General features: G+C 45.2%; 1 long non-coding RNA gene across 2 annotated transcripts; it reads left to right on the forward strand.

Annotated features, from left to right (window-relative positions):
• Positions 1-530: 530 nt before the first annotated feature.
• On the forward strand, positions 531-8,405 carry LOC309542757. Of its 2 annotated transcripts, XR_014224397.1 has the most exons (3): positions 531-706; positions 1,026-1,158; positions 7,852-8,405. It is a non-coding gene; the product is annotated as an uncharacterized lncRNA (long non-coding RNA). The 2 variants fall into 2 exon arrangements; XR_014224398.1 differs by lacking the exon at positions 7,852-8,405 and having other exon boundaries at positions 1,026-1,389.
• Positions 8,406-11,006: the final 2,601 nt, after the last annotated feature.

Here is an 11,006-nt window from a genome sequence, read left to right on the forward strand (position 1 = left end):
CTTCTCTCGGCGCGTCTGCCCGGCTGCCTCGTCCGTCGCGCCTCTGCGCCGCTTGGTCCCCGGCAACGCGGCTCCTCTCGCTCGCTCGCCCGTTCTCTTCGAAAAGGGGCGGCGGCAGCGGCCGGGCAGGCGCGTCCGCCTCCTCCGGCGGCCAAGTCCCGAGCGGGGCTCCTCGGCGCCCGCCCGCCCTCCTTCCTTCCTCCGCCGGGCCCCGCTCTCTTCCCGCGAAGGGGCGCCGCGGCTCGGGCCCCTCCGCCCGCCCGCCTTCCTCCGCCTCCCCTCGGCCCCTTCCCTCCTTCAGGCGCCCGCCCCTCCTCTCTCTCTCTCTCTCTCGGCAGCCCCCCTGGTCGCGCCGCCAGAGGCCGGCGGGCTCCGCTTCTGGCTGGCTCCCTTAGCGGAGGTTTCGCCTTCCTTCCAGGCCGCACATCCCTGAAGCCCCGCGCGAGGACTCGGCGCTCGCTCGCCCAGGGACTTCCGCGGACTTCCGTCCTGGGGCGCCTGGAGGAGGCCCGAGGCGGCGGCAGGTGAGGCCGGAGGAGCGACTTGGCCCAGGACTGCCCGGTCCGGCCGAGCGGGGATTCGAACCCTGCTCTCTCGGGCGCTCTACCCACTGCGCCGCAGGGCTGTCCAGACCGACAGACGGAGCCATTGGGCGCTCAGGCTCCACAGAGGAACGTCGGAAGCTGCCTTAGGGCAGAGCGGGCAGGTGAGGTTGCAGAGCGTTTATCCAAGTTCTACCTAGAGCGCTGCCCCTGAGCGCTGCCCCTTCCCTCCCTGGGGTTCAGGCAGGGAGGTGGGGGGGGGCACAGTCTTCTGCAATCATGGACCATGGGGCTGCTCCAGCCCCCAGAGCGGATGCCAGGCCCCCACGGTGTGCCGTTTTGTCCCCCCCCTCAGGGATGACACCGGGGTGGGACGCACCCCCCCACCTGCCTTCCTACGCCCCTGTGTGTGCTTTTTGCATCAACAGCCATAAACAGTGTGTGAACTTCTAGCCCAGCGTTTCTCCTTGTATCTTTTCCCAGCCATTATCCCAACTGGATGAACTGAACTCCTTAAAATGCTGCTACAGCAATCGTGGAAGATGGACACGCCATCTCAAGAAGCCCTGCTCCGACTTTCAGAAGACAGACGTCTGGGCTCACTGAAGTTATGGAGGTGTATAACAATTATACATATTTATACGTATTGAGCTCTGGGCTGGAAAGCAGGAAGCATTGCTGCTCTGGCGGATCCCAATATGGATCTGTGGCAGGAATAGGTTTTTGCTCCATGTGCAGGGTCCTGCTGGGAAGTGTAAGCTTAGTGCACCACAGGGAGTGGTATTGGGGCGGGGAGCTTGACATTTTTGAAAGAAGTAGACCTTTTAAAGGGAATTGCACAAAAACAGACCTGAAGTTTGTTTGTTTGTTAAATGGGCTGTTCTTCTGTGTGAAATATTTTTATCTGCAGCACTTGGGTTTGTGGGCATAGCCAGGATTTGGGGGGGGGGGAGGGCAGAACCTCAGTTAGTTAAGTCTTTTTATGTAACTCTCCATTTCCATAGTTTCACTTCTCTAGTTCTAGAGGGGAGTTTATGGCCCCTTCTAATGTGTGCATATGTGTGAGAAACATTACAGTGAAATGCAAAATCCACATGGATCTTGAAGGACAATTCCAATTATCAATTGCTTGTGGATCTTTTACACACCAAAAAGAAGGGGAGATATATTTTCCGCAGCATTGCAAGGAGCAATAAAATACCATCAGTTTTGATGGCTCACAAAGATGGGGCTGAGGAACAAGAAGATGAAGCATCATATAGGAGTGGTATTAAAGCGACTAGAGCTGGACAAATGCAAAGGGCTGCCCAACTAAGGGCCAAATAACTTATCTCTTCGGTAAGTGCAGTTTGTACACACTGTCAGCACTGGGATTGGAGGGCACATCTGGATCAGGACACCAGCATTGAGTAGGTGGGTTTTAACTCTTCACCCTTGCTGTGGGCTCAATCCAGGTTAGAGACCTTGAACCTGCAGTTTGCATTGGAAAAATAATACCCATTTGCTTCAGTGGGAGCTTCAGAACACACCCACACACCCACACACCGCATCTAAATTGCAGGAAGAGGGTCCTTACTGGAATCCTGATCCAAACTGCTCCTCATGCCACACTTGGCAATTTGTGTCAAGCAAACCAAACCAAAACTTTCACTCAAAAGATGCAGTTTGGTGGTTTACATAATGTCTTGTTTGGCCCTGACTGTAGGGAAAAGGTATGAGGACTAAGGAAAACCAGGCCTGGCAGGGCACTGTTTGCTGCTCACTGGTGGATAATTTCCAAATCCTGCTCTGGGTTAATTTTGTCCCCCTTTAGGCCTCATGGCAGAAGAGTACTCCTTTGCTTTCATCTTTACTCTTGCATACTAACACCCCAGAGGACAGGATCACACTTCAAAACGACCTTGACATATTAGAGAACTGGGCCAAAACAAACAAGATGAATTTTAACAGGGAGAAATGTAAAGTATTGCACTTGGGCAAAAAAAATGAGAGGCACAAATACAAGATGGGGGACACCTGGCTTGAGAGCAGTACATGTGAAAAGGATCTAGGAGTCTTGGTTGACCACAAACTTGACATGAGCCAACAGTGTGACGCGGCAGCTAAAAAAGCCAATGCAATTCTGGGCTGCATCAATAGGAGTATAGCATCTAGATCAAGGGAAGCAATAGTGCCACTGTATTCTGCTCTGGTCAGACCTCACCTGGAGTACTGTGTCCAGTTCTGGGCACCACAATTCAAGAAGGACACTGAAAAAACTGGAACGTGTCCAGAGGAGGGCAACCAAAATTTTCAAAGGCCTGGAAACGATGCCTTATGAGGAACGGCTAAGGGAGCTGGGCATGTTTAGCCTGGAGAAGAGGAGGTTAAGGGGTGATATGATAGCCATGTTTAAATATATAAAAGGATGTCACATAGAGGAGGGAGAAAGGTTGTTTTCTGCTGCTCCAGAGAAGCGGACACGGAACAATGGATCCAAACTACAAGAAAGAAGATTCCACCTAAACATTAGGAAGAACTTCCTGACAGTAAGAGCTGTTCGACAGTGGAATTTGCTGCCAAGGAGTGTGGTGGAGTCTCCTACTTTGGAGGTCTTTAAGCAGAGGCTTGACAACCATATGTCAGGAGTGCTCTGATGGTGTTTCCTGCTTGGCAGGGGGTTGGACTCGATGGCCCTTGTGGTCTCTTCCAACTCTATGATTCTATACTTTCCTTACCTGTGGTGGTTTTCGCTTTCCCATGATGTTGTGAGGAATGGAACTGTATTTTCACAGAGCAGTATGCCAGCTGTTTTCCAGCCTATAGTTCAGCTGCACAATTTTCTGGCATAGTGCAACAAACCATAGAAAATATACTCTTCCCCCTTCCCCAAGAAGCTTTGGCTAAGTTGACTAAGTGATAAAGAGTTAATGGGTAAAAACACACATGGCAGTCCATGATCTGCTCCTAAACTACTAAGGCCACATGCCGCCTCCCCTTTAGGGAGGCCTGTGGTGGCGGCAACTGCAAATACAAGCTATGCCTTGGTATGGAGGGAGGGCCAGTGGATAGTCAAATGACCCATCAGTGGAGTTACTGTTTAAAACTCTTTGGAAAGAGTTACATTAAAATTTGCTAATTTCTTGTTTGCTCGTGCACAAACAAGCCTTCCAGCCCCACAAACAGCTTGCTTCATCCAGGCAAGCAAGAGACGTGACTTCAGTTCAAGACAGTGACAGATCCTCGCATTTTGTCCTAGGGAGCAGAAGTCTGCCCCTTCTGCAGTTTGGGGCAGGAGAGACACTGGTTGCGATCTTTGGACTGTAGCTGTTGAGGTATTTTGGGATGGACCTTTGCCCTTGAGGATGCTATATTTGTGGAGTGTCAAAAGAGATACCAGGATGGGGATGGAGGCAGCCAAGAACCTGGGAGAGGCAGCAGAAGAAAGTGCATGCTAGAGATGGATTCCTTTCTGCCGTTTACTTCAACACATACAATCACATCCCTCCCCTTGCACAGAAAGCCACCTAGGTCTGGGCCACATTCCCTTCCTTCTCCGAGTTCTCCATTGGATATCGCAAAGGTTAAGTTTTGAGGTGAAACCAGCAACACAAGGAGTATCAGATCTGAAATGGAAAAATGGAGGGACAGAGACCTAAAAAATGGGCAACATGGTCCTACCCACCACGAAAGAGCAGCCCCTTTGTACAGGTAGGATATTTGCTGGGGGTGGACAGAGTGGCTTCTCCAATAGTTGGTAGAGTAAGCACCTGCATTACAGCCAGCAATCTCCAGGCACTCAAGCAAAAGGTAACAGGAGATGAATGGAAAGATGGACGAGAGAAACCAGGTAGGAGCTCCAGGCATTGTGTCCAGCTTCTCCAGCCAAAGGAGCCTCCCTTGTGTTGGTTGCCTGCTTTGCCCATTGTTGGGCTCCACCTGCCCCACCAACACCAAGCCCCTTTAAAGTTGCCACTAATGGAAACATGGGCATTGGATAGGCCCTAAACCTGGGAGCTTTTGGACTGAGAATGCTTTGTTCCCTGTCATTTACCTTTAACTAGTTTTATAAGTTAGGAAGGAACAAAAGCACCTGATTATTATTATTATTATTAATTATTTAGCACATTGTTTTTTATTAATAGTAGCCATGTAAGATTGTCTTCCATAAACATGGTTTTAACAATGAGTCTGTAAGTGACCGTGGAGGCCAATTCTGGATCCACACGTCCTTCCACAGTGGGGACATTGGTTCCCAGGTGGGAGTTGATCATGGTGGATTTGCCAAGCATGCCTTCCTCTTAGCATGTTTCTCCCTTGTGTTCTGTTTGACTGTCTTCATAGTCCATGACACCTTTGGTAAAGCTGTTCTCCAACTGGAGCACTCGCAGGCCAGTGTTTCCCAGTTGTCGGTGTTTATACTACATTTTTTTAGATTTGCCTTGAGACAGTCTTTAAACCTCTTTCGTTGACCACCAGCATTACACTTTCCATTTTTAAGTTCGGAATAGAGTAGTTACTTAGGAAGACAATCATCAGACATCCGCACAACATGACCAGTCCAACGAAGTTGATGTTGAAGAATCATTGCTTCAACACTGGGGATCTTTGCTTCATCCAGTACACTGATAATAGTTCACCTGTCTTCCCAAGTGATGTGTAAGGTTTTTCAGAGACACCGTTGATGGAATCTTTCAAGAAGTTGGAGATGGCGTTTGTAAGTGGTTCATGTTTCACAAGCATACAGTAAGGTTGGTAGTACAATAGTTTTGTAAACAAGCATTTTGGTTTCCCTACCAATGTCCTCAAACACTCTGTGCTTCAATCGGGAGAAAGCCGCACTCACAGAGCTCAGGTGATACTGGATTTTGGCATCAATGTTGACCCTTGTAGAAAGATAACTGCCTAGGTAGAAGTGATCAACATTTTCCAGCGTTACACCATTGAGTTGGATTTGTGGCACTGCAGAGGTGTTAATTTGGACTTGTTTGCTGCAGCACTTTGGTTTTTTGGATGTTGAGCAACAAGCCAAGCTTTTCGTAAGCTTCTGTGAATATATTTAGGATGGTTTGGAGGTCATCCGCTGAGCATGCGCACACTACATTGTCTACCAAACCAATAACCCTCCTATCACAAACATATTTAAAAGGACATGGAATGTTAATCAGCCCAAGGCACCTAAAGATATATAATGAAAGCATATGATACATTGAATTGTATATGCAAATGAAAAGTTTTATATTTTCTTATGGTACTCGTGTGTCCATTCTTGAGGAAAATCAACCAGGAAATTCTACATTCACTCAATAAAACTTACCTATGGACCATGCTTTTGGTGATTTCTTGCTTTGGAGTGGTATATTAAGAAATAGGAGTAGCAAATATGACTTTATTGTAGCACCAACTATAAACAGAGCATTCTTATGTCACACTTGCCAATTCCTGCTCTTGTTTTCTGGAATAATAATATCCAAATTTCCATCTCTGCCATATTAAGCAGTTGGTACCTTACCTTTCTCGCCCTGATCTGGCCACAGTGATCCATGTGACGGTCACCTCCAGGCTTAATTATTGTAACTTGCTCTATGCAGGGCTGGCCTTGAAGCTGACGCAGAAATTCCAGAATGCCACAGTGAGGCTCCTTTGGGGTCCTTGCCGCGGGATCACATTCATCCAGTGCTTTACCAACTGCACTAGCTCCCGGTGGAGTACAGGGTCAGGTTTAAGGTGCTGGTTTTGACCTTTAAAGCCCTATGCGGCCTAGGACCCTCATACCTACGGGACTGCCTCTCCTGGTATGCCCCACAGAGGACCTTAAGGTCCACAAATGACAACATTTTGGAGGTCCCAAGTCGCAAGGTGGTTAGATTGGTCTCAACTAGGGCCAGGACCTTTTCAGTAGTGGCCCCGACTTGGTGGAATGCTCTGTCACAAGAGACTAGGGCTCTGTGGGACTTGACATCTTTCCGCAGGGCCTGCAAGAGACAGCTGTTCCACCTGGCCTTTGGTTTGGACTCAGTCTGACACTTATGTTTCCCTCCCCTTATGGTTTTGATCTATGGGCTATTTTTAAAATGAGGCTGCATTTTAAATTGCATTTTAACCTGTATTTTAAATTGGGTCCCCCCCCCATTATGTTTTTACTGTAATTTTACTGGTGGCCGGGGAGGGCGGGGTATAAATAAAATTTATTACTATAATTAAAAGCAATGAAACAGCAGGTTCTTACTAACGTAAGTATGTGTTTGGATTTAAATACCTTATCCACTCCTTGAGACAGCTCATGAAGCTTGCACAAAAACAGCTTTCACAAGGGTGTGTGTTGTTTAGTAATTACTAATAGTGATCAGACTGTAGTAGGCATAATAAGCTCTACTCAATAGGGTTGTGCTTCTTATCATAATTGGACTTTGTACTTGCTGTCACAGAGCTGAGGCAAAACAATTAAAGATAAATGTCACTGGAGGTTCAAGACTGAATACAAATTGTTCTTTCTGGCTTAGGTTTAATAGCTGATGTCCTTGTTTTACCCAGTTTGACCCCTGCTTGGTATAAATCAATGGACCACTTTCCTGCTGTGCATTTTTACAAGGTGTAAATATAACGCTACACAAGCAAAACATACAACTTTACAGGTCAACTCCTACTTTCTCTCCAGTTCTCTACACTGTTTTCTAATCAACGCATGTCTCTTGTTACATTCGTCCTTAGAAAACAACAGCCTTATTTTAAGATGCTGAGGCACATGCCCAAGGCCTTGAAAACATTTATGTCTGTCATTCCGTTAGACTACAAAGGCTGTTTGAAAATTTAGCCAGGAAACCTACAGCTGCAATCAGTAGCCTACTTTCTCTGGAGCAGAGCCACTTACTTTGATGGGACTTCTTCAGAAAGAATGTCATGCGGACTATAACAAAAACTGCTTTTAACACTCTTGCTTATTCTAGGAATAAATATAAAGAAGATTCTCGTCATCTCTGGACTTTAACTGGCAAGCTCTGATTTCTGTGTTAATTACAAATTTTTGCAAGGTACAAAGTAAACGTGCCACTTTTTGCTTTACCAACTTGCCTCTGGCTCCAGCCACTTCCGGCATGTAGCCCCTGAGAGGCTCAGTATAAGGGAATGTGGCCCCAAGACCTTAGGGCCTCCTGTTTTTAGGCCCTCAGCTTCCCAGCTTGTTCACAGAGCTCACTGGGTGACCTTGGGCTGCTCTCCCCAGCAGAAAGGTGTGTGCGTGTGCACGTGTGTGAAGAGGTGAGGATGGTGAATTATTTCTGCTTGAAGACTTCATCTTTGATTTGAATACCTGCACATTTGTTAATTTCAGATAATGGCTTGGATCCTAACTAACCCCCCATGAACAGGGGTGTTCCTTCTGCTCGTGGAAGAAACTGGGATCCAGCTGGGATCCAGCTGGAGTGAGGCAGCATTTTCCGCTGACCTCCCATTCCCCTTGCAACCCCCTGTACCACTTCAAGGGGCAGCAAGGGGAAGAGAACAGCGAACGTCACCTTTTCCCTTCCCTCCTGATGCCCTTTGGGATGGTGATTACATGGGAAGGGCCCTTGCACAAGATGAAATGATGGCCATGTGGTTCCCATGGAGCTATGACATGTACCTGGGTCTCCCTGCAGATGAGCAGGACCTATACCTAGAAACTTTATTTGCATTAGCCACTAGCCATAGCGATAAAATAAAATGAACAGGTCCTATGGAAGCAAGGGGAATGAGATTCCAGTTGCAAATGGTGGCCTGCAAGAGTCTTTTAAAAGATCTATCTGGACACTGTCTGGAGCCTTTGCCTATTCTGATTGGTAGTCAAAATTCCTGATCATTCCAAATAGTTTCTAACTCTAGAAGTATTCTAGAGTTGGAAGAAGCATAGAAAAGTGGAAATCTGCCCAAAAACTTGCTCCGACCATAACGCCTTGAAAGTGGAATTGAGACTTACTCCAATCGGTTCCTTCAGATGGAAAATGAATGACACCCTACTAAGAGATCAGGAGATTGTGAAGAAGGCCCAAAAAACCTTAAAAGACTATTTTGAAATTAATTTGAACACCTTGGTGGAAAAGAGAACAATCTGGGACGCAAGTAAAGCAGTAATGAGAGGGTTTCTGATACAACAGAATACGATCAAGAAAAAACTCTGGAATGGAAAAAAGGATAAGATATTAGAGAAGATAAGAGACGGAGAGAAAAAACTGAGATTAAAACCAAAATCAAAAGAGGTTCTAAGAGAAATTAAATTCCATCAAGCACAGTATGCGAAATTGATAAACCAAGAAGTGGAATGGAAAATTAAACAAATGAAACAAAGATCATTTGAATCTGAGAACAAATGTGGAAAACTGCTAGCATGGCAGTTGAAAAAGAGACAAAAATTGAACTTTGTTACCAATCTGGAGGTTGAAGGGAGAAATATCCAGAAACCAGAAGAAATTAGAAAGTGTTTCCAGAGATACTTCAAAAAACTTTATATGCAAGGGCCTCAGGAAGTGTCTGAGATAGACCAATTTTTAAAAGTTAATGGATTACCAAAACTATCTCAGGAGAAGAGAACAATCTTGAATTACAGAATAACACAACAGGAAATCGAGGGTGCCATTCAGAATATGCAACTAGGCAAATCTCCAGGCCCAGATGGACTCACCTCCAAGTACTATAAGACATTAAAAGACTATTTGATACAACCACTAATGGAGGTTTGTAACCAGATTATGGAGGGGAGGAGGGCACCGGAAACGTGGAAAGAAGCCTTCATCACATTGATACCTAAACTGGAAACTGAAAAGACTCAGCTTAAGAACTACCGTCCCATCTCACTCCTAAATGTGGATTACAAAATTTTTGCACATATTTTGGCAAGTAGACTTAAAAAAGTGCTGAATGAAGTAATTCACAAGGACCAGGCAGGCTTTCTCCCAGGTAGACATTTGTTCGATAATACCAGGAACATTATTGACATTTTGGAACTTTTGCAAACTAACATTAATACTAAAGCAGTGTTAATTTTTATTGATGCGGAGAAGGCCTTTGACAACATTTCTTGGAAGTTTATGAAGAAAAATTTGGAAGGGATGGGAGTGGGACGGGGATTTGAAAATGGCATAGAAACAATCTATTCAGAACAAAAAGCTAAATTGATAGTGAACAATGTGGTGACAGAAGAGTTTAAAATTGAAAAAGGAACACGACAGGGGTGCCCTCTTTTCCCCCTTTTATTTATCTCAGTCCTGGAGGTGCTTTTGAATATGATTAGGGAGGACCGGTTGGTGCAAGGAATACAGGTCGGAGTGAAACAATATAAACTGAAAGCTTTTGCAGATGACTTGGTTTTAACACTACAGGAGCCAGAACCCAGTACAAAAAGAGTTTTAGAACTGATTCATGAGTTTGGTCGGGTGGCGGGATTTAAGTTGAATAAGCAAAAAACTAAAGTTTTGGGGGAAAACTTGACACCTTTAGAAACAGATGGGTTTCAGAAGGAAACAGAATTAAATGTGGTTAAAAAAGTGAAATACCTAGGGGTCAATTTGTCTTCCAAAAACTTGAATTTATTTAAAGATAATTATGAAAAATGTTGGTCAGAAGTTAAAAGGGATTTAGAAACTTGGTCAAGATTGAAACTTTCCTTGTTGGGTCGAATTGCAGCTATAAAGATGAATGTATTGCCAAAGATGTTGTTTTTGTTTCAAACCCTACAGATTGTGGACAGAGTGGAATGTTTTGGTAAATGGCAGAAGGACATTTCTAAGTTTGTTTGGCAGGGCAAAAAGCCCCGAATAAAATTTAAAATACTAACTGACGCAAAAGAAAGAGGGGGGTTTGCCCTGCCAGACTTAAGGTTATATTACGAAGCTGCAGCCTTCTGCTGGATGAAAGATTGGTTACTTTTAGAGAACACTGATGTCCTAGATCTGGAAGGGTTTAATAACTCTTTAGGATGGCATGCATATTTGTGGTACGACAAGGTAAAGACTCACAAAATGTTCAAAAACCATATTGTCAGAAAAGCAATATTTATGGTCTGGACAAAATACAAAGACTTATTAGAAGGTAAGACCCCGAGGTGGTTATCACGAGTGGAGGCCAAGGCTCGAAAAAACCCCAATATGGAGGCCGGTTGGCCGAAATATGGGGAGATAATAGAAAAAATTGGAGACAATTGGAGGTTGCAGAGCTATGAAAAACTAAAGAATAAGGTGCAAGATTGGTTTCATTATGCTCAAATTCAAGAGGTTTTTAAGTTGGACAAAAAAACAGGATTCCAGGCAGAAAAATCGAAACTAGAGACAGAATTGTTAGAACCAAAGATTAAGGTACTTTCGAGAATGTATAACTTGCTGCTTAAATGGAACACTCAGGATGAGAAAGTCAAATCAGCCATGATAAAATGGGCTCAGGACATTGGGTACAACATAGAATCATAGAATCATAGAGTTGGAAGAGACCACAAGGGCAACCAAGACTCCTAGATCC

The sequence above is a fragment of the Podarcis vaucheri genome, assembly GCF_965113315.1.
Source record: "Podarcis vaucheri genome assembly, chromosome: 11".
In the NCBI taxonomy this organism is placed as follows: Eukaryota; Metazoa; Chordata; class Lepidosauria; order Squamata; family Lacertidae; genus Podarcis; species Podarcis vaucheri.